At 42.3% G+C, this 27,062-nt stretch overlaps 1 protein-coding gene across 4 annotated transcripts in view; it reads right to left on the minus strand.

Annotated features, from left to right (window-relative positions):
* Window positions 1–26,375, minus strand: part of LOC136114505 (nipped-B-like protein) — a 176,542-nt gene extending 150,167 nt beyond the window's left edge. Inside the window, exons 1-2 of one of the 4 annotated variants that reach the window (XM_065859869.2) lie at window positions 25,732–26,372; window positions 8,100–8,161 (exon numbers count right to left, since the gene is read on the minus strand). The gene's annotated coding sequence lies outside the window, so the exon portion shown is untranslated. Of the gene's footprint in view, window positions 1–8,099; window positions 8,162–25,731 lie in introns of all 4 variants that reach the window. The other 3 variants (XM_065859870.2, XM_071801605.1, XM_071801604.1) reach the window with 3 other exon arrangements.
* Between the last annotated feature and the right edge of the window lie 687 nt (window positions 26,376–27,062).

Genomic DNA, 27,062 nt, shown 5'->3' on the forward strand with positions numbered 1-27,062 from the left:
TTTAAAACCATTACCCCTTGTCCTATCACAACAGGCCCTGCTAAAAAGTCTGCCCCCATCTTTCTGATAGGCCCATTTTAAGTACTGATAAGCCCCAAAAAGGTCTCCCTCTTCTCCAGACTGAACACCTCCAACTCTCTCAGACTTTGTAGAGCAGAGTAGAGGGGCAGAATCACCTCCCTTGACCTGCTGGCCATGCTCCTTTTGAAGCAGCCCAAGATACAATTGGCCTTCCGGGCTGCAAGTACACATTGCAGGTTCATGTCCAGTCTTTCATCCACCACTATCCCCAAGTCCTTCTCCACAGGGCTACTCTCAATCCCTTCTTCCCCCAGCCTATACCGATACTAGGGGTTACCCCAACCCTAGTGCAGGACCTTGTACTTGGCCTTGTTGAACTTGATGAGGTTCGCATGCGCTCACTTCTCGAGCTTGTCCAGGTCCCTTTGGATGACATCTCTTCCCTCAGGCATGTCAACTGCACCACTCAGCTTGGTGTCATCCACAAACATGCTGAGAGTTCACTTGATTCCACTATGTCTATGTCACTGATGAAGATATTAAACAGTACTGTTCCCAGTATGGACCAGTACTTCTATTTATGCAGCTCTCAAGGTCATCAAATTTTTCCTGTCCTTCCTTGTACTGACAAAAGCTGGAAACTTAAAATCCACAAGCGATACAATTAACTTATTTTTTTATTCATGGCTTATTAACAAATCCACAATTTTAGATGGCTCATAGATCCATCTTCAGATCTTGTATTCACTATAAACCATCTTTTAACATGGCTTTACAATAAAAGTGCATTCCTTCTTGCACTTATGTACAAAAAGAGATCCTATACCAGCGTAAAACTTTTCAGTAGTTAGGAGAATAAAATGTCCTTTAGAAAATATCAAATTATATTATTTTAATATCACTACTGTGAAAGAACACTGAGTTAAAGCTATACGACAGCCTCTCCATAAGAACAGAATACAAAGAAAAATCTCATATAGTAACTGAACTTGCAATTATGATTGCTTTGAGCAACACCCTGTAGAAAACATCTCTGTGCAAGATACTTTAGTACAAGTATTTCCACTCTTTCTTTCATAATTTATGTCAATGCAGTAAATTAGATACATAAACTAGAAAATACATTTTAAAAGTTACCTTTTAGATAAACATCTTAATCTAACTGAAATAACTAATTTCATCAAATCCATGAGAGGTACTATTTAAATCATCATACACAGGAAAAAAACTGCTAAGTGTTGTGCTTAAATTAAACTTTATGTTCATGCTTAGAATATATTAAATATGTAATCCAAATAAGAATTAACTGGTCCAATATTTTAAAACTGCTTTTCCTCAATAATTCCTGTTGCTACACAAGTATAGATAATGATTCTTAACAGAAGTTAACACAAAAATCATGGACCCATTTACAGAATCACAGAATGTTAGAGACTAGAAAGGACCTCAAAAGATCATCTAATCCAATCCCCCTGTCGGAGCAGGAACACCTAGATGAGGTTACACAGGAATGTGCCCAGGTGGGTTTGAATGTCTCCACAGTAGGAGACTCCACAACCCCCCTGGGCAGCCTGTTCCAGTGCTCTGTTACCCTGAATGAGAAGAAGATCCTTCTAAAACTTAAGTGGAACCTCTTGTGTTCCAGTTTGAACCCATTACCCCTTGTCCTACCGTTGGTTGTCACTGAGAAGAGCCTGGCTCCATCCTCATGACACTCATCCTTTACATATTTATAAACATTAAGGAGGTCACCCCTCAGTCTCCTCTTCTCCAACCTAAAGAGACTCAGCTCCCTCAGCCTTTCCTCATAAGGGAGATGCTCCACTCCCTTAATCATCTTTGTTGCCCTGTGCTGGACTCTCTCCAGCAGTTCCCTGTCCTTCTGGAACTGAGGGGCCCAGAAATGGACACAATATTCCAGGTGTGGTCTCACCAGGGCAGAGCAGAGGGGAAGGAGAACCTCTCTCCACCTACTAACCACCCCCCTTCTAAAACACCCAAGGATGCCATTGGCCTTCCTGGCCACAAGGGCACAGTGCTGGCTCATGGTCATCCTGCTGTCCACCAGGACCCCCAGGTCCCTTTCCCCTACACTGCTCTCTAATAGGTCATTCCCCAATTTATAATGGAACCCGGGGTTGTTCCTACCCAGATGCAAGACTCTACAATTTCCCTTGTTATATTTTATTACATTTTTCCCTGCCCAACTCTCCAGCCTGTCCAGGTCCCGCTGGATGGCAGCACAGCCTTCTGGCGTGTCAGTCACTCCTCCCAGTTTGGTGTCATCAGCAAACTTGCTGATAGTACACTCTATTCCCTTGTCCAAATAATTAATGAATATATTGAATAATATAGGCCCCAGTACTGACCCCTGAGGCACTCCACTAGATACAGGCCTCCAACTGGACTCCGCACCATTGACCACCACTCTCTGGCTTCTTTCCTTCAGCCAGTTCGCAGTCCACCTCACTACTCCATCATCCAGACCACACTCCCTCAGTTTAGTTGTAAGGATGCTGTGGGAGACTGTGTCAAATGCTTTACTGAAGTCAAGGTAGACCACATCCACTGCCCTGCCATCATCTATCTACCCTGTTATATCCTCATAAAAGTCAATGAGGTTGGTCAAGCACGACTTCCCCTTGGTGAAGCCATGTTGACTGCCCCTAATATCCCTCTTATCCCTGATATGCCTTGAGATAGCACCAAGGATAAGTTGTTCCATCACTTTCCCAGGGATGGAGGTGAGGTTGACTGGTCTATAGTTACCCGGGTCCTCCTTCTTGCCCTTTTTGAAGACTGGAGTAACATTTGCTTTCCTCCTGTTCTCAGGCACCTCTCCCGTTTCCCAAGACTTGGCAAAGATGATGAAGAGCGGTCCGACAATGACCTCAGCCAGCTCCCTCAGCACCTGCGGGTACATCCCATCCAGATCCATGGATTTATGGATGTCCAGATTGCCTAATTGCTCCCTAACCCAGTCCTCATCAACCGAAGCAAACTCCTCCGTTTTCCTGACTTCCTCTGGGGCCTCAGAGGTATGGGGCTCTTCAGGACAGCTTCCGGCAGAGTAGACAGAGACCAAGAAGGTGTTCAGTAACTCTGCCTTCTCTTTATCTTCTGTCACCAGGGCACCCACCTTGTTCATCAGTGGGCCTACATTGCCTCTGGTGGTAGTTTTATCTGCCACGTATTGGTAAAAGCTCTTCCTGTTGTCCTTGATCCCTCTCACCAGGTTTAATTCTAAGGAGGCCTTAGCTTTCCTAGTTGCCTCCCTACACCCTCTGACAACAGCCTTATATTCTTCCCAAGTGGCCAGCCCCTCCTTCCACGATCTATAAACTCATCTCTTCGACTTGAGCTTACCCAGCAGTTCCCTGTTTAACCACGCATGTCTCCTGGCTCCCTTCCTTGACTTCCTACATGTCAGGATGCTCTGATCTTGTGCTTGGTAGAAGCAGTCCCTGAACACTAACCAACTATCTTGAGCCCCTTTACCTTCAAGCAGCCTTAGAGCGACCTCTGGACCAATCCTCTGCTCAAAGTAGGAACAATTTCTAAGTTACATCAGGTTTCTAAGGGCCTTCCCAATCAAGTTCTGAATGTCTCCAAGAATGTAGATTCACTGTGAATTTTTTCCCCTTAAATCCAAACATTATTTCCCTTAATGCAACAGCAGCTGTTGCTTCTTTTGTTGTGCACCTCAGAGGAGCTTGACTCCATCTTCCTTACTAATGCTCATTATCTAGAGTTAAAGACAGCATTTCATGCCCTCTTAGTTTTCTCTTCACCCTAACCACCTTAGGGACCCTCTGTCACACTCCTTCCTGTTTGTCAGCATCTATTTATTTTTTTTTAACATTCTGTTTTCAGACCGATTTTGTCCTCACAGGCTACAGCATACTTCATTGTTAGAACTGTCTTCTAGGCATTTTGCGTCCACCTTTTTGTCTTGACCCTTCAACCAACTTCCACTTCTATCCTACTAAGTTACAGCTATAAGACTTTGTATAGTTTTTTTTCCCACTCCATGTTACATATCACTTACTTTGTATCACAATATGCTCCATTCCACCTCCTCCATGGTGTCAATAAGGTCAGCTCTCTCTACCGTTAGCCTTTCATACTAACAGCCAAAGGTTTTATTCTGTCTTCAAAGTATATTTCCTAGATTCACCACAAGTCCTTTGCATTCTCTACCTTGAAATCTCTTGTGAGCAATATTCTTCTTGAAAACCATGGAACACTTGTTGATTGTCATAGACAAGATACAACTTGCATACTCTATATAAACTTGTAAACATAACTGTATTTACCTACTTCATGTACCCACAAATTATCCCATCTTTCCTGAGACTGAAAGGTTATTGCAACTTTTAGTTTAGAAGGCAGTTACACAGCTGAGGTACTGAACTACTCTCTCACCATTTTTGAAAATGGCTTATTTCAGGAATGGATTTTATTATTTTCCTAATGAATCACTGAATGGGTTTTAACTTAGTTCAGTACAAGAATTGTGGTCATCAAGATTTTCTCTATCCATATAGTGTCTGTATTCTGGCTTAGGGTTGCTCTTCAGGCTATTGTGCATCAGCTGAGCTATGGTAACCGCATGCAACTTCCTGCAGCTTTGCAACAGATATATAGCAAAACTGCAAATATGCCTCTGTCAATATACAAAAACATTATGCTATCCTACTTTGACAAAGCAAGTTTAGCCCTAGGAAACATCTGCTTTATACATCAGGAAGCTTTCCGTTCCATTTAGTTTTGCATTAGCATGGTAATTTTATCAAAATATCATAAATCATAGAGTATCTTGAGTTAGAAGGAACCTATAAGGATCATCGAGTCCATCTCCCTGCTCCTTGCAGGACTGCCTAAAACTAAATCACATGACTAAGACATCATCTAGGCCTTCCTTGCACTCTGACAGGCTTGGTGCTGTGACCACTTTCCTGGGGAGCCTGTTCCAGTGACTGACCACCCTCTCAGTGAAGAACCTTTTCCTAATGCCCAATCTGAACTTTCCCTGACACAACTTCATTCCATTTCCTCATGTTCTATCACTGGTCACCAGAGAGACATGAGCACTTTCCCCTCTGCTGGCCCCTTTGAGGAAGTTATAGACTGCGATGAGGTCACCCCTCAGCCTTCTCTTCTCCAAGCTGAAAAAGCCAAGTGACCTCAGCCACTCCTCATAAGTCTTGTCCTCGAGGCCTTTCACCATCTTGGTCACCCTCCTCTGGACATCCTCTAATAGTTTGATGTCCTTATATTGAGGTACCCAAAGCTGCACACAGTACTTGAGGTGGAGCTGCACCAATACAGAGTAGAGCGGGACAATCACCTCCCTCGCCTGGCTGGCAATGCTGTGCTTGATGCACCCCAGGATGTGGTTGGCCCTTTTGGCTGCCAGGGCACACTGTTGCCTCATATTCAACTTGCCATCAACCCAAACCCCCAGATGCCTTTCAGTGGGTCTTCTCTCCAGCCTCTCATCCCCCAGTTTGTATGTACAACCAGGATTACCCCATGCCAGGTGGAGAATCCAGCTCTTGTTCTTGTTAAATTTCATATAGATTGCCCAGCTCTCTATTCTATCCAGATCTCTCTGTAAGGCCTCTACCCTTGAGGGAGTCCACAGCTCCTCCTAGTTTAATATCATCAGTAAACTTAATGTACACTTGACTCCTGCACCCAGATAATTTCTAAAAACATTAGAGAGCACTGGCCCTAAAATATTTCATACTTTAAGTTTGGATTAAAGAAGAGACACAGGAGTTTGAATCACCCCACTGTTGTTTTTTATTCAGACCATTAACAATATAAATTAAATTGCTTAACCTATTGTGTACATAAACAGAAAAACTGGAGCACAAAGTTGCATTATTGTTTGACAAGTTAGTCCCATGACTTTCTCTAAGTTAATGCATCAGGAAACAAGAAGTGTAAACAGAAATTAATAAAAAAAAAAGAAAGCAGGACAATCTGAGATGCCAAGTAATAGCACTAAAGGTGCTGACATAAAGCACAGGATAAAGTTCAATGTAACAGCTGAACTGTTTCAGTGGCTTACTGCCACTGAAAGCTATTGCTCTTACAGCACACTCCACTTCATTATTCATTTCAGTGAGAAAGGACAATATAGTAAACAAATAGGAAGGTAACAACAAGATGACCTAATCTTATCCTGAGAGGGGGTACTCAAGAAGAAATCTATATTGTAAATTTCTAATGCAATTAAAAGCTGAGTTGACAAACAGAAGAAAAGCACTAATCATTTCTTTATCTCCCTTTGCCTCCTCCTGTGCATTTTCAACTGCTAAAGCAAAACCAGATATGTCTCCTTTCCTACTACTGTTGCTACTGGCACCTCTTCAAAAATACTATTTTGCAAAAGTCTTGCCTCAAATTCAAATATTCTATGTCTTACTGCCTTCTTTGTCTCTCAGTTCTATTCATTAGCCAGGTTTCCTTCCACACTGTCCCCACTGCTTCATGCAAAGAAAAACTGTTACTACTGAACTACCAAGAAAAAACTATAATTAATCCTGCTCCTTTTGCTCCCTCAGGACAGGAGAACAACACTGTGGTATACTCAATATAAGTATTAATAGAAACAGCAGTGAGAAGGTGATTTAATCTTTAAGACCACAGACATGCTGAATTCTTTTGTCCAGTCTGGCAATATTTCCGAATTCTTAAATTATAGGATAATAATTCTTAAAAAATTATAGGGTAATAATTCTTAATTATAGGGTAATAATTTAAACTTGAGATGTGTACCTGAACCCAGATATATATGGACAAAAAGCTACAAAGGGGAAAAAAAAAAAAAAAGAGACACAGAAAGGTCATGTGAACTTGATCATCACTGATGAAAATTACTCTAATGAAAGGCCTCTCATCTCCAAGTACTACAGAAAGTATCTGGTAATCTAAAATTGATGGGTTTTTTTTGTTTGTTTCATCTGTTGCTACCATCTTATCAAGAGTTGGTCTACACAGGGAAATTGGTCACTTCAAACACTCACATCCAAGTGTTCAGTCTACTGTTAAACACCCCACTGGTCCCCCACACCAGACAAAAGCCTTCAACTATTGTAGCCCAATCCTATGGTTACCTATACCTCTAGCAGGATAATTATATCATTACAAGCATCAGTATGTCAAAAATCATGTGCAAGAACAATGTAAAATAAGCTGGATTTAAAATAACACCATATACTATATTGTACTGGTTTTGTTAAAAGCAAGACCAGTTTCTCTTTTAGTGAATTTTTCTTTCAGCTAAGTTCTTCTAAGTAACTGCACTTTTCTGAATTTGGTTGCATGTTTTTCAGACACTGTTCGCTTTGGAGCTCATAACGGTAGCAATGGTATGCAGAAGAGGCCCAGGTTTAGACTTATTGCTATGGCAGCCAAGGGCACTAATAAATTTCACACATCCCATAAGTGAGAAGGGTGTATTTGCAAGGAGGGGCGAACAGAACAGGTGACTACCAACTGATCAACTAAGTATTCCATCCCATATATGTCATACACCCTATAAAAGCGGGAGATCACGAGGGCCTCGCTCTCTTCGACCACGGCCAGCATCTGAAGAGGACCCTGCCTGTTGTACCTGCAATCCGAGGCCTAGTTCTAGACCCTGCATCCCTGAATCCAGTTCCAGTTTGCTGCAGAGTCCAGCCCAGGACTTCTGGGTGCCTGCCCTGCAGCCACTGGAGCAATGCCAGCTCCAGGCAGCACTGCACTGCCCCGGGATATTCAAGATTGGTTTTGTATATTTTGTATTGTTTTTTTCTATTTATTAGTAGCATTAGTAAAGCACTTTTAACTTTTTCCAACTTGCAAATCTCTCTCCCTTTTCCTCCTACTGCCTTTCCTTGGTGGGGAGGGCAGGGAGTTAACAGAGAGCATCTGCCACGGTTTATTGTCGCCCTGCAGTAAACGGTGACATATATCCACAACAAAATAAAGACATGCAATCACTGTAACACCCACTATTCAAAATGACTTAGGTCATCGAATAATTTCTAACATGCTGTTCTGCAGAATCCATGAAACCTTACCTTACACCTTCTGCAATACGGCAGCATAAGACTGGCAAGCTCTGACCATTTTCAGTGTACTACTGTAGACAAAGAAAAAAAAAAAATCTAAGACTTCACCAAATTACTACTATTTCTATTTTTATACCTTGGAAGAATTACCCATGGTGGTCTCTTGAGAACCAAACTAACAAACTCAAACTCCAGTTGATGTTTCATTTGCCAACAAACCCACAGCAATTCATTGGAAGTTTTGGTCTACTGAATAGACTGACTGAAAACAACTCAGAGCTGACCTCTAAAACATCTGTATATATATGTAAATAGTTAACCCATTATGTAACATTGTGTAAACAGCACTCATCAATATATAGCAGAATTTACTCCTCACTGTCCACTGAAAATGGCTCATTTTTTACAGGTTCCTATTCCAGATATTAAGGGTAAGCTCTCCTCTAACATAAATTCTGTTCAGTGGACAGCCTGGCCTCCACCTCCTAATTATGCTTACATGCCTTCAAAGCAGTAACAGCTTCTGGGTGAAACATCAGGAATACTTTAGCAATGCTTCCAACACTGTCAGGTAATCCTCTTAAAACATCTTGGGTCATTAGGGTTTTTGATGATTCACTAATAACAGCACTAGTAAATACTAGAAAATAAGTAGCACTTCTGTGAAGATGCACAGGCTTGAATAGCAGTGTTTCTCAGAAATATTTATATTGTTTATATTGAAATATTTACTATTGTTCACTGGCCTGTCAAGAAGCAGAAATTTGACTGGGTTTTAGAAGGCAGTATGCAAAGATGCTTGATCAATATAAGATGTGGTGGACAGGGAGAGACACCTGTCCATTAAACTGCAGGTAGTTCTTTCAAGCTTTTAGCAAAAAAAAATCTTATGCTTGAATTCTGTGAACAAGGAATAAGGCTCATACAATGACAACATCCTTAAATCTCTCTCTCCATCTTTTTGGAAATTACCATCACAAAATTAAATGTATGATCAAATTTACTAAGAACAAGCATTTTCAAATTCCGTAACTACTGATATGGTTTGGTTTTGTTGCTTTTCTTCTCCTCTATTACAAAGGGATAATTTTGAACATAACATATGCAATCTGAAAGTTGTAATATAAAAATATGAAAAAGCCTTCTCTGATTCTTACTGTTCAGAAAAGAAAAAATAGTAGAGAAAAATAATGTACATAAAAATGTCATGGTGTTAAAAACTCAAAGTGCATTCAGTAACAGCAAAATACTGGAAACAATTCTTAAAACAAGGTTATCCTGAGCCAATAAGGGGACTCCTTAGAATAAATGACATCACCATCTCAATTTGAATAACAATGACAGTTAAAATCAGGGAAATATGCAAAAGAATTAATATCATACCTTCATAAAGGTAAATTTAATGTATCGAGGTTTGGGGTTGGTTGCCTGTTTACATCTGTGTTCTTTTTCTTTTCCCTTAACAGAATTCTCCTCATATTCTCTAAAATTGTCAAAGCCATAAGCCAAACTAGTTTCAGAGATAAGAGTAACCTATTCCAAGTAAATTATTTATTCCTAAATTTGCCACTCCACCTAAATAGCTAAGTGATCCCACTTTTAACAAATGACAGAGCAATCCAAATTGAGTGATCATACTTTAACTTGAAAGATAGCAGCCTGTCCACACCACTAAACTAAAAATTACCATATAATTAAACATCACTAGCAGTCGCTGTTCAAAATAGGCTGACGTTCTTAATAGCAAAAGCACTTCAGCGCGAGACTGACAAGCAGGGATAGAGCTACAACAATAAATGTATAGAATGCATAATTTTAATCTTCTTACATTCATTTAACATAGGTCACGTAAGAAAAAAAAAAACTGTACCAAGTACTTAAAAAACTAAGTTATGAACATAACAGAGCAAAACTTGATTACTTAAAGGACCTATGTTAAGTAACTTATTGATCAAAAGATTAAATACCTGCAGTTGCTTATATTTTCTGCATTGCTGTTTGTAGCATGACATATTCAAAACAATACTAATCTTTCTGTCAGCATGAGCAGTAAGAAGAAATGGAGGCTTTTGTTTGAGTAGGACTAAAGATACCTCAAACCTATCCAGGCATATATAGCACTTAGTTTCAGTTGTAACCAAATCTTCATTCATCTTACAGAAAGGATCTGCTCTGGAAAAGAATCAGAGGCTATTCATAAGGCTGTATGGTCTGTTGTATACATGACTCTCCAACTTAGAATAAAAATGCAAGAGAAGTATGAAGCGAAAGAGGCCACAGATCAGATAGCAAGAAACAGAAAAATGCCACTCTTGGCAATCTGAATCTATTTTTATTACTAATGGCAAATATTTCTGTGTTCCTTTCTTTCTGCATGCTCTGAAGTCGAACTTGAAAAAGCACTGATTAGTCATATTTATGACCAAAATTAACAAAATCTGTTCTAATATTATCACACACATTATGATACAAAAAAAAATAAACTAATTTCATATCCAGGTCCTACAGTTGCTCCAGTTGGACTTCCAAAGTTATAAAGACCAACTTTTGCATCTCAGTTCCAACCTGCATGATTACATGCTCTCCTCAAAAACATTAAACAAATAAGTATTTGTGAAGCATTTCAATATTACAATACAAATTACAGAAAAGCCTGTGAGGAAACTGAGAATTCTGCCTCTGGAACAGGGTTTAATAGCTTTGCTCAGCCAACCCTTGTTTTGTACTTCTAGCTTCTCAGGCAATTTGTTCTTCCCCTCTCTGGTGTCTCTCAGTACATACTTCCCACTCATTCCCATCCTTAAACTGTTTCCCTTGACTGTACACCCAATTCCATAGTACCCTTCAGTCTCAGTTTCTTGCTAAGGTTGTTTCACAGCTCTTCCTGTATTTTCACTACGGACAGTTATATATGCCCCACCAGCTCTTTTATCCAGTCCTCTCAGATGAGTCATTACTTCCTTAGGAACTCCAAGCTCCCACTCTCCCCCCAGTTCCTGCCCCCTCATCCATGTAAGTCTGATTCCAGTTCACCACTCTTCTCCTCCATATGTTCACCCTTTCAGCCACCTGCAACCTCAGTTCTTGTCTTTTCCATATTCAAATGAATCAGCACTGTGGATAAGCAGGGAATGGACACCAGAAAACAAACACTCTGTACCACATCTCACTGTTTTGAACTATACTTATTAGAAAAGTCCTGTTGTGCATACAATATTTTTGAACTTTAATGCCTACAATCAGAGAAGTTGGCTATTTTTTACAACACGAATAACTTGCCCAATTTATGGACAAATTATCAAATGGCAACAAAATGGACATCCCTAATGCAAAAAGTCACCTCACTCAAATTTTAAGTTCCTCTCCTAAAGAAGAGAGGTATCTGATTGACTTGAAGAAAAAGTAAAATTATTTTTTTCAAATGTTTGTTTTCTCTAGCATTAGCCTTAGGAGCCAGTGAACTATTTTAGCTTTAAGCTTTACTAAGAGTCAGTCATATAACCATAGAATGGTTTGGGTTGGAAGGGACCTTAAAGATCATCTAGTTCCAAATCCCCTGCCATGGGCAGGGACACCTTCCACTAGACCAGGTTGCTCAAAGCCCCATCCAACCTGGCCTTGAACAATTCCAGGAAGAGGGCATCCACAACATCTCTGGGCAATTTGTTGCAGTGCCTCACTACCCTCATGGGGAAGAATTTCTTATATCTAATCTAAATCTCCCCTCTTTCAGTTTAAAGCCATTAACCCTTGTCCTATCACTACACACCCTTGCCAAAAGTCCCTCTACAGATTTCTCGTAGGTCCCCTTTAAGTACTGATAGGCCACAATAGAGTCTCCTTGGAGCCTTCTCTTCTCCAGGCTGAACAACCTCAACTCTCTCAGCCTGTCCTCACAGGAGAAGTGCTTTAGCCCTCTGATCATCTTTATGGCCCTCCAACATGTCCATGTCCTTTTTATGTTGGGGGCCCCAGAGCAGTACTCCAGGTGTGGTCCCATAAAAGCAGAGGGGGAGAGTCACCTCGCTCGACCTGCTGATCAGTCTTTTTTTGATGCAGCCCAGGATACGGTTGGCTTTCCGGCCTGCGAGCACATGTTGCCAGGTCACGTTGAGCTTCTCATCAACCAATACCCCCAAGTCTTTCTCCTCAGGGCTGCTCTGAATCCATTCTCCACCCAGCCTGTATTTGTGCTTGGGATAGCCCTGACTCATGTGCAGGACCTTGTACTCGACCTTGTTGAACTTGATGAGGTTTGCATGGGTCCACTCTTGAAGCCTGTCAAGGTCCTTCTGGATGGCATCCCTTCTCTCAGGCATATCAACTGCACCACTCAGCTTGGTGTTTTCAGCAAACTTTCTGAAGGTGCCCTCAATCCCACTGTCCATGTCACTGACAAAGATGTTAAACTGCGCCAGTCCCAATAACTGACCCCTGAGGAACATCAGTCATCACTGTTCTTCACTTGGACATTTAGTTGTTGACTGCAACTCTGAGTGCGACCATCCAGCCAACTGCTTATCCACCAAGTGATCCATCTGTCAAATCCGTCTCTCCAATTTAGAGACAAGGATGTCGTGCAGAACAGTATCAAATGTTTTGCACAAGTCCAGGTAGATGATGTCAATCACTCTTCCCTTATCTAGCAACACTGTGACCCCATCATAGAAAGCCACCAAATTTGTCAGACACTTTCGGCCCTTAATGAAGCCATCTTGGCTGTCACCAATCACCTCTCTGTTTTTCATGTGCCTTAGCATAGTTTCCAAGAGGATCTGCTCTGTGATCTTGCTGGGCAGAGTGGTGAGACTGACCAGCCTGTAGTTCACTGGGTCTTCTTTTTTTCCCTTTTTAAAAATGGGGGTTATGTTTCCACTTCCCCAGTCAGTGGGAACTTCACCAGACTGCCACAACTTCTCAAATATGATGGACAGTGGCTTAGCAACTTCATCTGCCAGTTCCCTCAGGACCCATGGATATGTCTCATCAGGTCCCATGGACTTGTGCACCTTCAGGTTCCTTAAATGGTCTTGAATCTGATCTCCTACAGAGGGCAGTTCTTCATTCTCCCAGTCCCTGCCTTTGCCTTCTGCAACTTCGGCGGTATGAATAGAACAATTGCCAGTGAAGACTGAGGCAAAAAATTGTTGAGTACCTAAGCCTTCTCCATATCCCAGGTATCTGGGTCTCCCGTTTCCTTCTGGAGAGGGTCCACATTTTCCCTAGTCTTCCTTTTATCACCAACATACCTATAGAAGCTTTTCTTGTTGCCCTTGACATCCCTGGCCAGATTTAATTCTATCAGGGCTTCAGCTTTCCTAACCTGATCCCTGGCTGCTCGGACAATTCCTCCTCCCAGGCTACTTGACCTTGCTTCTACCCTCTGTACACTTCCTTTTTGTGTTTGAGTTTGTCCAGGAGCTCCTTGTTCATCCATGCAGGTCTCCTGGCATTTTTGCCTGACTTCCTCTTTGTTGGGATGCCTCGCTCCTGAGCTTGGAGGAGGTAAACCTTGAATATTAACCAGCTTTCTCAGGCCCCTCTTCACTCCAGGGCTTTATCCCATGGTACTCTACCAAGCAGATCCGTGAAGAGGTCAAAGTCTGCTCTCCTGAAGTCCAGGGTAGTAAGCTTGCTGTGCACCCTTCTCGCTGCTCTAAGGATCTTGAATTCTACCATTTCATGGTCACTGCAGCCAAGGCTGCCTTTGAGCTTCGTATTCCCCATCAGTTACTCCTTGTTGGTGAGAACAAGGTCCAGCATAGCACCTCTCCTCATTGGCTCCTCTGTCACTTGGAGAAGGAAGTTATCATCGATGCATTCCAGGAAGCTCCTGGATTGCTTATGCCTTGCTGTGTTGTCCCTCCAAACAGATATTGGGGTGGTCAAAGTCCCACATGAGGAGCAAGGCTTGTGAACATGAGGCTGCTCCTATCTGTCTATAGAGGGCCTCATCAGCTTAATCTTTCTGGTCAGGTAGCCTGTAGCAGACCCCCACTATAATGTCACCTGTCCCTGCCCTCACTTTAATCCTGACCCATAAGCTCTCGGTTGGTTCCTCATCCATCCCCAGGCAGAGCTCCATGCGCTCCAGTTGGTCATTGACAGAGAGGGCAACACCCTCTCCTTGTCTCCCCTACCTGTCCTTCCTAAAGAGCCTGTATCCTTCCAACACTCTAGTCATAGGAGCCATCCCACCACGTCTCCATGATGCTAATAAGATCACAGAGATGCATGTATGCCTACAGAGCTAACTCCTCTTGTTTATTCCCCATGCTACATATATTTGCATAGAGGCATTTAAGTTGGGCCCCTGATGAACCTGACTTACTGGCTGGAATTCCTTTATGCTGCTCTCCAGGTGCTCTCTTGCTGACCTGTGACCCTTCTCCAGGCCCTGGGCATCTATTGCTGGCACTGGCATCAAGCTGGTAGGAGTACAATGGACTGAGGTTCCCCTCCCTCAGCAACTTTAGTTTAAAGCCCTCTTCACCAGCTTGGCAAGCCTATGACCAAAGATGTTCTTCCCCTTCTCTGACAGATGGACCCCATCAGCCCTCAGTAGATCAGGTTCCTCAAAGCGAGTCCCATGGTCTAAGTAGCCAAACTCCTGGCTGTGGCACCAGTCCTGTAACCGTTTGTCGATTTGCCAGATTTGACTGGCCCTTTCAAACCCCTGTCCTTTGACTGGGTGGATTGATGAAAAAAAGCTACTTGCGCTCCAGAGTCCCTTACTGCCACTCCCAGGGTTCTGTAATCCTTCTTGATACTCCTCAGACTGCTCCTGGCTGTATCACCGGTGCCCACATGTAACAACAGCAGCAGATAATAGTCAGTGTACTGCATGAGGCACCCAAGGTTCATATCCCCTGGTAAGCAGCACATCTCTCTAGAGTGTGCACCAGGTCAGCAAATGGGTGCCTCCATACCTCTCAGAAGAGAATCACCTGCTACTATCACCCATTGCCTTTTCTTAGTTGCTGTGGTTGTTTTACAAGGAGCAGATTGGGCTGCCTTACTCAGTTCCAGTGTCTCTCCTAATATGATGGGTCTTTCAGTCTGCAGAGCGGTGAAGCAGTTCTGCAAAGGCACTTCAATCTTTGGGGGAAGTCTCTTCCTCCTGCTGGTCCTTGTCATTGCAAGCTTCCATTCTTCTGCACTATCAGCCCCCCTCCCTTCTGCGTGTGCCAGTGGGGGAGTTTTTGGCTGTCTGGCCATGGGCTGTGGGTCCACTGCAGACTGCGCTTGGAACCAGCTACCTAACTCCTTTTCACCCTCAGTCACCCTCACCTTCTCAGCCTCAGTTAATAATAGCAGTCACCCAGCATGGAAGATTTCAGCCCAAATGACTCAAGTTTAACAAAGTCAGAAGTAAAATCAGTGCCTTTAAACAGTAAGTGTTAAGAAACAGAGAAGTCACTACCAGCCTCACTTATACAAAACAAGCAGGAAACAACATGCATTCTTAAAATTGACAAGCAACTCCGTTAAGTAACATTTCAATTGCTCATAACTGCCAAATCTTAATAGGATACACCGAAGTTTCTCTGTGTTACAGGTTATGCCTCAACAACAGTATTTAAGGAACCTGCCAGGAAGAACCAATCATCACTGAGAATGCTAGTACAAGGAAATTCCTTTCTCATGATTAAAAAAAAAAAAAAAAAAAAACCACACCAACCTAGCACCCACTGTAGTAAGAAGTTAACATGTCTTCTTAGTTTGAACTAGGAATTTGACAAATCATCAGGTAGATTTTTAGTTTTCCCTTCAGAAAACTAAATCAAAGTTAAACTGATTTTAGATCTCCACAAAGCACTCTCCATTAGTTCTCACCACAGTCTTATTAAATTTTCCCAGCTTTAAGACTGCAAAAGGCATGTTCTAGCTTTTTTCTCTACAGGTGCCAAGATAGTTGCTGTACATAGCATCTGATGAGGGCTCTGTACATTTCCTCTCATCATTAATATCCAGAAAGCATATTTGAAGAAAAAGAGGAAGCAATGTATCTGAATGGAAGATAACATAGAAGACAGTGGAACAGTCTCTATTAAAACCTAAGATCTGAAAACAAAATTTCAGAGAAAGTATTTGTAACCTCATCCTTTTGGAGTACCTGGTCAACACAGAAGAGAGAGTTAGCTCAAACATGAGAGATAGGGGTTACACTGTCACAGACACATTTACATTCAAAGAACATGATAAAGAACATTACAAAGAAAAAAAAGTTACAACTATAAAACGAAGCATTAAAGTATTAAGAAATGTCAGAATTATGGTTGCTTATACCTACAATTCAGTCCCTTGTGTATTATAATAGTCATTCATTAAATGATCATTGGTTTTGTTATTTATGGGATCCCTGCCTCATATATGGCATATGACATATGAAACAAATCAGAGTTAGCAGTAAACAGAGATGCCTTCTTCAGGACATCACACTTTTTTACTAAGGATTTTGAGTAAAATGTAGTTAATAAATCCAGTCAATTAAAAAAAGTTTCCCATCCAAGAGATCTTTTTCTGCAAACTACCAGTTCGTAAAAAAACAACTCTTCTTAGAAAAGAAAAAAAGTGCAACTTATTTTCACAGAAAATTTCCATCACAAGGAAAGAAAAATAAAAGTTCTACCTGTTCCATAATATACCCACAGCTTCTGGGTCATGCCTAGAGCATATGATTAGAACATAAAAAGCCATATGGGGAAGGAAAAACTCAAGAACTTCTTCGCCTGATACAGATCAGGCATTTGAACCTGGACTTCCTGTATCCCAAAAGCAATGTTCTGGCTTGGAACATGCTTACTACAACTCTGTACAGTCTTGCATTCCTAAGAGAGCCATACAGCAGCTGGACAACAAACTGACATCACAATGAAATGGTCTGACTATTAGACTGCAGAGGTTTCCATTGAACCAGTTTACATGAACTGGAACAATTATCAATTAAAGAGGCAGAGTTTTATCCCTAACAGTCAGTAACCAATGCTTAGAATATTCTCCAGGGTGGTTAGTTCCTGCTGAAAGTTAACAGAATAATAGTTTGAACCTCTGCCTCCAATACTGGTGGATGAAATATTGGACATAAGCCAGTAATGTGCACTTGCAGCCCAGATGGCAAATCATATCTTGGGCTGCATCAAATGAGTGTGGTCAGAAGATAGAGGGAGGTAATTCTGCCCCTCTACTCTGCTCTGGTGAGACCCTACCTGGAGTACTGCGTCCAGCTCTGGAGCCCCAAAGCAGGAAAGACATGGAACCTGTTGAAGAGAGGCCAGAGGAGGCCACCAAGATGATCAGAGGAATGGAACACCTCTTCTATGAGGAAAGTCTGAGAGAGTTGGGGTTGTTCAGCCTGGAAAAGAGAAAGCTCCAGAGATCTTATTGCGGCCATTCAGTACTTAAAAGGGGCCTATAAGAAAGATGGGGACAGACTTTTTAGCAGGGCCTGTTGCAAGAAGACAAGGGGTAATGGTTTTAAACTACAGGAGGGGAGATTCAGGCTAGACATGGAAGGAATTTTTTTTACAATGAGAGCGGTAAAATACTGGAACAGGTTGCCCAAGAGGTGGTAGATGTCCCATCCCTGGAGACATTCAATGCCAGGCTAGACGGGGCTGTGAGCAACCTGATCTGGTTAAAGATGTCCCTGTTTATTGCAGGGGGGTTGGACTAGATGAGCTTTGAAGGTCCCTTCCAACCCAGACTATTCTATGATTCTATTCTACAACATTGCAAGCAAGTCATTTAATTACTTGCGGGATTTGGTTTATTATCTAGTTGTTTTCTCTGTTCTTTCAGATAAACTTCAAGAGATTTTGGTTTCCTCGCAATATGGACGATGATTCTTCTAATTTTTCAGGACAGGAAATATTCTTGTCCAGCTCTTGGCATGGTCAAGACAGTTGAAACCAAATAGATTTTTAAGGCCATCAGCAAAAACCCATTCTATGCTTCTTCAGAATCCACCACGAGAAACAATAAGCCTGACATGTTGAAATGCAAGGCAATCACAACCAAAAATAAAGTCAAAGAAAACAATGTTATGAACTTCCTAAGTTCTGTAAAGTAACTCTCAAAATCTCAAGAATAAAGCATGTCAAATTACACAAAATTCATAAGCAATTTTCAAACTCAATATCTGACTCCGTTTCAGTCTTCCATCTGTAAAACTGAATTAATATTTTACAGATGTGCAAAAAATCTCATTTGTGAAGTGCAGATGCATATTTTGAGATAATTCCTACAAATGAATACATTAAAACACTTCAGCATTAATGAAAGATTTGAATGGTATACAGCAGGTAATAAAGCAGTAGGCTGCACACTGAATGACAAAGAAAAACAAATACATCAACAAGGTTATAACAGTATACAAGTCAGCTATGATTTCCCATGCACTGTATAAGGCACTGAATTGGGGCCACGAGGGTAAAGAGAAAATACCGTAATGAAGTTAAAGGCCCAACGTATGGAGAAGAAAGAAAGATTACATTTGTTTCTACAATCTCAGTCTGCTGTTCCCTTATCTGAGTCCCTGACTTTGCAGCCTAGTGTTTTTTAACACTGTTCCTGTAAAATGCATTGCATGTCTACACATACAGACTCCTTCAAGAAAAAAAGTGCTTCAAATCAAGCCACAGCAATAGTCTGAAAAACGAAAACATCTGCCCGTATAAAGAATTTTGAGATTTCTGATTGGAAAGACACTTAAAACAAACTGATACACATAGTAAATACAGTAAAATTAAACTTCTCTAGAATTTTTTCCTGCTTAAAGACTTCAACATGAAAAATGTTCTTCAGTGTTTTGATTTGGTTTTTAAGTTATTTGTATGAACCAAGTAGTCACCTTCAAGTACAGCCTCACCAACTCTGTTCAATTTCACTGGAATTCCTTTCATTTTCTACATAGAGTTGGGCCAAAATCCTTTCTCCCTTCCCCTTCGGGAGCGAGATTTTCCATAGTGAACAGTAGTGACAGGAAGCGAGACACAAATCATAGGTACTGCACAACCTCCTCAAACACAATTTCCTCACTCCTGGGATGCAGCAGATATCAATATAAAGCACTTTTCTCCCACATACTTCAGAAGCCAGGACCAGCTATGAGGAAGTATGCATGTAACACTAATAAAATAAAACCAAATATATAAACTAATTATATTAAAGGTTTTCAAAATATGAGCCTTTAACAACTGTCACAGAATCACAGAATGTTAGGGATCGGAAGGGACCTCAGAAGATCATCTAGTCCAATCCCCCTGCCGGAGCAGGAACACTTAGATGAGGCTACACAGGAATGTCTCCAGAGTAAGACACTCCACAACCCCCCTGGGCAGCCTGTTCCAGTGCTCTGTTATCCTGAACGAGAAGAAGTTTCTTCTCAAATTTAAGTGGAACCTTCTTGTGTTCCAGTTTGAACCTATCAGTCCTTGTCCTATCATTGGTTGTCACTGAGAAGAGCCTGGCTCCATCCTCATGACATTCACCCTTTATATATTTGTAAACATTAATAAGGTCACCCCTCAGTCTCCTCTTCTCCAAGTTAAAGAGACCCAGCTCCCTCAGCCTTTCCTCATAAGGGAGATGCTCCACTCTCTTAATCATCTTTGTTGCTCTGTGCTGGACTCTCTCCAGCAGTTCCCTGCCCTTGAACTGAGGGGCCCAGAAATGGACACAATATTCCAGATGGAATCTCCCCAAGGCAGAGTAAAGGGGAAGGAGAACCTCTCTCCACCTACTAACCACCCCCCTTGTAATACACCCAAGGATGCCATTGGCCTTCCTGGCCACAAGGGCACAGTGCTGGCTCATGGTCATCCTGCTGTCCACCAGGATCCCCAGGTCCCTTTCCCCTACACTGCTCTCTAATAGGTCATTCCCCAATTTATAATGGAACCTGGGGTTGTTCATGCCCAGATGCAAGACTCTACACTTTCCCTTATTATGTTTTATTACATTTTTCCCTGACCAACTCTCCAGCCTGTCCAGGTCTCGCTGGATGGCAGCACAGCCTTCTGGCATGTCAGCCACTCCTCCCAGTTTGGTGCCATCAGCAAACTTGCTAATAGTACACTCAATTCCCTTGTCCAAATAATTCATGAATATATTGAATAATATAGGCCCCAGTACTGACCCCTGAGGCACTCCACTAGATACAGGCCTCCAACTGGACTCTGCCCCATTGACCACAACTCTCTGGCTTCTTTCCTTCAGCCAGTTCGCAGTCCACCTCACTACCCGATTGTCCAGACCACACTCCCTCAGTTTAGCTGTAAGGATGCTGTGGGAGACTGTGTCAAATGCTTTACTGAAGTCAAGGTAGACCACATCCACTGCCCTGCCATCATCTATCCACCTCGTCATGTCCTCATAAAAGGTTATGAGGTTGGTCAAGCACGACTTCCCCTTGGTAAAGCCATGCTGACTGTCCCTAATGACCCTCTTCTCCTTGATGTGCCTTGAGATGGCACCAAGGATAAGTTGTTCCATCACCTTCACAGGGATGAAGGTGAAGCTGACTGGTCTATAGTTACCTGGGTCCTCCTTGCCCTTTTTGAAGACTGGAGTGACATTTGCTTTCCTCCTGTCCTCAGGCACCTGTCCCGTTTCCCAAGACTTGGCAAAGATGATGAAGAGCGGTCCAGCAATGACCTCAGCCAGCTCCCTCAACATTCGCGGGTACATCCCATCCAGATCCATGGATTTATGGATGTCCAGACTGCCTAACTGCTCCCTAACCCAGTCCTCATCAACCGAAGCAAACTCCTCCATTTTCCTGACTTCCTCTGGGGCCTCAGAGGTATGGGGCTCCTCAGGACAGCTTCCGGCAGAGTAGACAGAGACCAAGAAGGTGTTCAGTAACTCTGCCTTCTCTGTATCTTCTGTCACCAGGGCACCCATCTCGTTCATCAGTGGGCCCACATTGCCTCTGGTGGTAGTTTTACCTGCCACGTATTGGTAAAAGCTCTTCCTGTTGTCCTTGATCCCTCTCACCAGGTTTAATTCTAAGGAGGCCTTAGTTTTTCTAGTTGCCTCCCTACACCCTCTGAAAACAGCCTTATATTCTCCCCAAGCGGCCAGCCCCTCCTTCCATGATCTATAAACTCTCCTCTTCCACTTGAGCTTACCCAGCAGCTCCTTGTTTAACCACGCAGGTCTCCTGGCTCCCTTCCTTGACTTCCTACATGTCAGGATGCTCTGATCTTGTGCTTGGTAGAAGCAGTCCCTGAACACTAACCAAGTATCTTGGGGCCCTTTTCCTTCAACCACCCTTGCCCATGGGATTTCCCCTAGCAATTGCCTGAAAAGGCCAAAGTTTGCCTTGCTGAAGTCCACGGTTGCAATTCTGCTTGCTATTCTGTTTCTGCCACACGAGATCCTGAACTCCACCATTTCATGGTCGCTGCAACCAAGGCAGCCCTCAACCTTTACCGCTTCAACCAGACCCTCCTTGTTAGTGAGGATGAGGTCCAGCAGTGCACCTCTCCTAGTCGGCTCCTCCACCCTTTGCATCAGAAAGTTATCATCAATGCACTGGAGGAACCTCCTGGACTGTGGCTGGCTGGCTTAGTCCTTCGAGCAAACATCAGGGAAGTTAAAATCCCCCACAACAACCAGGGCCTGTGACTGTGAGGCTGCTCTCAGCTGCCTGTAGGCGGCCTCATCAACTTCCTCTCCCTGACCTGGTGGCCTATAATAGACACCCACAACAGTATCACCCTTGCCAGCCTGCCCCTTAACTTTCACCCATAGACTCTCAACTCACTCCTCATCCATGCCTAGACAATACTCAATACATTGTAGTTGCTCTCTCACGTAAAGAGCAACTTTTGCAATTGTCATTTTTAATAATAAAAAGAGAAGTCCTTTTGAAAAGATCATTGTTATACAGGGTTATTAGCAATAATACACGCGTCACCAATTTCGGGTATTTCCTTGTAGATATCTCTGTGCAACTGAGTGCTCATTACTGTTGATGATTCAAAATCAGAAGCTAACCTAACCTGTACTACTTCTAATAAAGGCAGATGAAAGGCAAGATTGAAAGTAAGCCATATCACATTGAAATGAACATTTTTTTTCCAAGTGTTAAATATTTTTCTTGATGTATTTTGCAATACTGAAAAGTTGTTCTAACACTGGATGATCCACCACACATCTACCAGACACCAAATTCTAAACTTATCACAACTCATACTTTTCCAGTTAAGTATGCCCGTAATTGCTGTTGAAATGTCCACACATTGACAAATATTATATACTCCTCTACAATAAATCCTAGAAAGCATAACTTTTTGAATTTGAAAACTTAATTTCTTTCCTGTATCTAGATATTCAGAACAGAAGTATATTTTTTTCTTCTAGTTACTAGCAATTGTCCAATAACTTTGCATTTTTTGTGCAATAGTTATGAAGAAAATGTTAATATAAATTTAATATCATTACTTTAACACTTTGTAATGTAATACGCACACAAAAGTACCACACTTCCCACTGAACACACAGAAAATTGCAATAGGAAACTTGTTATACCAAATCCTGGCTCAAATCAATTCACAGTTTGACTATTTTTCATCTAGTATCCTTCAAATTATAATATATTTATATTATAGAGGAATTCATACATGGAACATTTAGGATTAAGGCTGTATTACCTTAATGGTCATACAAATAAAAAAAAAAAACAACCACCCACACAGTCATTTCCTTGGGTTAGAACCATCTATTGCCTTGATTCTGCATGAAGAGTCATATGAACATTAATGTACACAGAGTCTCAAACATGCAATGAGGTTACACCAGGGTACATCTACTCTTACGTGGAACAGGGATCTGCAAATAGTTTTAGTGGTATAATTTTAATTCTCTGATCCTGTTCTGTTTCTCCTAAATCAAAATGTAAAAAAAAATGTTTAAAAAGTATAAAAACAGCTTTAAAAAATAGCAAAGGTTAAGAAAAAAAAAACACACTGTACACAGGAGAAATTCAAAATGTACAAGGTAGTCAAAAGCACAAAATAAAAGATAAACAAGAAAATATTAAATAATTTTCCTCTTTCAGTTAAAATAATTGTTACAACTAACACCTTGAGAAAAATTAATTTTGTATTTCTATAACATGGATAAAATAACTACATCCTTCTTAAGCAGCTAGCTCTTGAGATAAACAGTGGACCAGTATAAACCCCTACCACTAGGGAAAAAGAAGTATGAAAGTAACAGTCCTGCTTCCCACACACTCTCTAAATACAATCTAAACCAAAAATAAGTCATCTTATAAACATTTCCACATTAACTATTTCTGTATGCTATATATATTTTTCTGAGATAAAGAAATTTAAAACTACATAAACTGTGATAATGCAACTAATTCAGAATTAACCTCATATGGCTCAGAAGAACAAAATCAAAAAACTCATTACAAATTAAAAATAGGCATAATCTTAAATTTCCATCTATTTTTCATACCAGAAACGTGCATGCTTTACGATGATTTAAAAAAAAAAAAAAAAGCACACCGTAAACACAACCCTGGCAAGATAAACTTGACAGGTACTACATAACCACAGTAGCTCATTTCCTGCTCTTATCTGGTATATTTAAAGCAAACCTCCTTAAATGAAATATAAGTCAGAGAAGTTCATTACTGTTAGCTTAACCAACCCATTTTTATTAAAATAAGAGCTGCTTGAAACAGACAACAAAAGAAATGCTAGAGCTCATACTGCTTCCTGACCATGAAAACTACCCAAGAACTACAACTACTGCATAGTCCTTTCTTTCCTGTAAAGCAGTTACACTCGGCCTCTATGCATACTACAGACCAAAAGAAAACAGCAATTCAGCTACACACAGAAATAGGGACAGTTGGACATAACTAGCAGCTTCCTCTGCAACTCACAAAGTTTAAAAATAAAAAGCTCCTTTTCCGAGGTGTAAATAGTTCCTCTCCAGGCACATAGGCCTGAGGCCCTGTTGCAAACAGTGTCTAACAGGACCAGGCAGCACAAAGACAGGAATGGGAGATTAGTAGGAGGGAGGGAGGCCAGGATTGGGGCTCAGCAGGATCTTCAGGCTTTTTAAAATTCAAACTGATCCCTGACCAATACGAATCACAGACATGCTAGAGACTACTACACAGATTTACAGCATTAAAAACACACTTTCTACATGACAGCTATATTAACTTTACCCTTTTAAACATGTATCGGGGCACTCAGAGACATGATAGCAGAGCTTGTAAGATTCTAAACACAATATACCAGAAAGTCACTTCACTAGACACATTAACTACTAAAAAACTGAAAAACTATGTAATGTTGATAGTTGTTTGCCATTTACTATTTCCTTTCTATATGAAAGATGAAAACTGGTATCTTAAAATTTCCCTCAATTATGTAATTTCTGTAGGAGTATTTTTATTATTATTATTTTAAAACTACCTCATTTTTAATAACACCCTCAACTCTACCACACAGTAAGTCCAATATTTATTTATAAATGGTAGTTAATTTTTACAGTAAAGACCTGACACTTAATCAACCATCATTTACAAAACACATTTCACCTGCTAAAATGACACCTAATTATATATTCAAACATCATGGACACAAACAGCCAATAACAACCTCAGGATCTCAAAGTGATATGGCCCAACAAGAAAGGATGACACTTACTAAGTATTCCTCACTTTTCACTTAATTAAATTAACTTTTAGTACTTAGGGTAAGATCTCATCTTTGCCTTGGCCCCTGAAATGTCATAAACATAGCACTTAACAGAAAACGAGAGAGGGGTCGTGTGTAAAGAGTATAAAACAGTATTTCATCTGAATTTAGTACATATTTCTGTAAAGTACACAGCACGTGAACACTGAGATTGTGTGGAATACCTGACACAATATGCTTGTCTATCTGTATTTCCTGAGTCTGCAGGTATCTGTGTTGTGTCAATCACCCCACAAGCGCTAGCTTTACGCTATAAACATACTAAGTGATTTACGCACTAATCAATCACTATATTATTTAGAGACTAAACCTCTGCACATTTTAAATACATATGCATTCGAACTTTTGATTGTTCAGAACAGAGTTGGTTAGAAGGAGAAAGTAACAGCAAAGAGAGCTGATACATTTGTTTCTGGGTAGTTACATTGTCTCTCTTCCCCTATTCCTCCACTTACTCCTTTCCCACTTCAGAAAGCTGTCTGCACTGGGATCTTCCTTCCTTGCCCTCGTGAAGTTGTAAATATGGCAAAAAGATCAGTACACATTTGCGACCAGTTGTATTGTTTCCTCCTCCTCCTGTTCCTCTCCTGGTTGAGGCCTGTCACTGAAAAGCTGCTTCGCCTTTCTAATCTCCGAGCTAGAGTAAAGGTGCTGGCCGGCGGGCCTGCGCTCTCCACCAGGCCTGGGCCCCTCAGCAGCCCAGGAAAAAACAATCTCCTCCACCAAATCCAAGCGAGCAGAAAGGGGGGCTGCTAAATTAACACTTCTGGTTGCCACTTATTCCCCTCTACCCCGGATAACAGCTAATCCCCTCTGCTCCCGGCAGTGCTGGGCCGCCTGGGCTGGGAGGCCCAGCCCGCTGTTGGAGAAGGCAGGGAGGGGAAAGGGAGACAAGGAGGGGGGATTACCTGAGCAAATCGGCGTCTGAATCCAACGAGAATCCGAGAGAGGGGAAGAGAAATCCGTCCCCTCCCTCCTCAGAGGAGCTGCCGCCGCTACTAGGCCGCCGCCGCCGCGGAGCAGGCAGAGGAGGAAAGATAATATAACAACAATAATCCGGGCCGAGAGGGGGGCTGGCTCCTCTTCCGTCTCCTCAGTGCAGCAAACATGTAGAGCTAGGGTGTGAGCGGCTGAGACAAATCTCTTACCCTTTAGCCTGCTTCACAACATCAACCCGGGCCAAACCGAACCGGTTCCGAGACACACTCCAAGCCGCAGGGGGGGGTTAGTTGGGGGGAAGAAGGAGGAGGAGGAGGAGGAGGAGGAGGAGGAGGAGGAGGAGGAGGAGGAGGAGGGCGGGGGGGGGAGGCGGCAACTGCCAATGGGCCGCCGCCGCCGCTTTCTCTGGATACGCGAGTGCAGGAGGGTGGGGGAGGTGGCAACCGGGGCACAGTGAGTCGGTACCGAGCGGGGAGTGGGGGAGGGGGAAGAACAAGAGGAGAAGGAAGAGGAGGAGAAAGAAAAGAATCCGATCCTGTGTGTGTCTCTCTCGCTCCCTCTCAGAACAAAATGCCGACCGGAAGTGCAGCTGCAGGAATCACTCCCTCCACCGGCGCCAAACACCAACAGCCTCCGTTGCCTCTTACTCGCTCAACCAGCGTCGCTTCCGCCGCCACCGCGTTGCTCTACGCTGTTCCCCTCCCAGTTTCTCTGCATCTGGAGCCATTCCCTCCGTCTTTCCTCGTCAGACAGCGGCGGACACAACCGAGTCTTCACCGTGTAGCTGTCTCTTCCCTTCCCCGTCAGCTGCTGCCTGAGTTTCTTTTTCTTTTCTCTCCCCTTCTGATGTGTGGAACACGACCGAAGTTTACGCTTAGGCCTGCGCTAAGAGGAAGGCAGCCAGTGATTTGAGATTAAGTGACCGTTGAAAAAAACACACGTTTTAGGTCTTATTTTTGCCTTCCTTAGGGATGGTGGGGAGGAATGCGAAATCCCATCTCGCAGGAGGCAGACTTAAAAAGGTGTCTTAAAATGAACCCACAAAGGTGGCAGTCCTGTCTGTCCGTCCGTCCACCTCCGCCCCAGCGGATGAGATGTGTCAGACCTGGGACACTTGCAGGAGTTACTGTTCTCATGTCCGTCTCTGTGGGTGTAAATAGTCAGCGTCGCAGGAACTGAAACACCCAATGCTGAGACCATTGCCGGGGCGAGGGATTTTCAGGTGGATGTACCGAACTGGAGTGGCTTTTGAAAACTTTTTTGGACAAACACGGGGGAAAATGCAGATGAAGGGCCCTTT

Source organism: Patagioenas fasciata, chromosome W (assembly GCF_037038585.1).
Source record: "Patagioenas fasciata isolate bPatFas1 chromosome W, bPatFas1.hap1, whole genome shotgun sequence".
NCBI lineage: Eukaryota > Metazoa > Chordata > Aves > Columbiformes > Columbidae > Patagioenas > Patagioenas fasciata.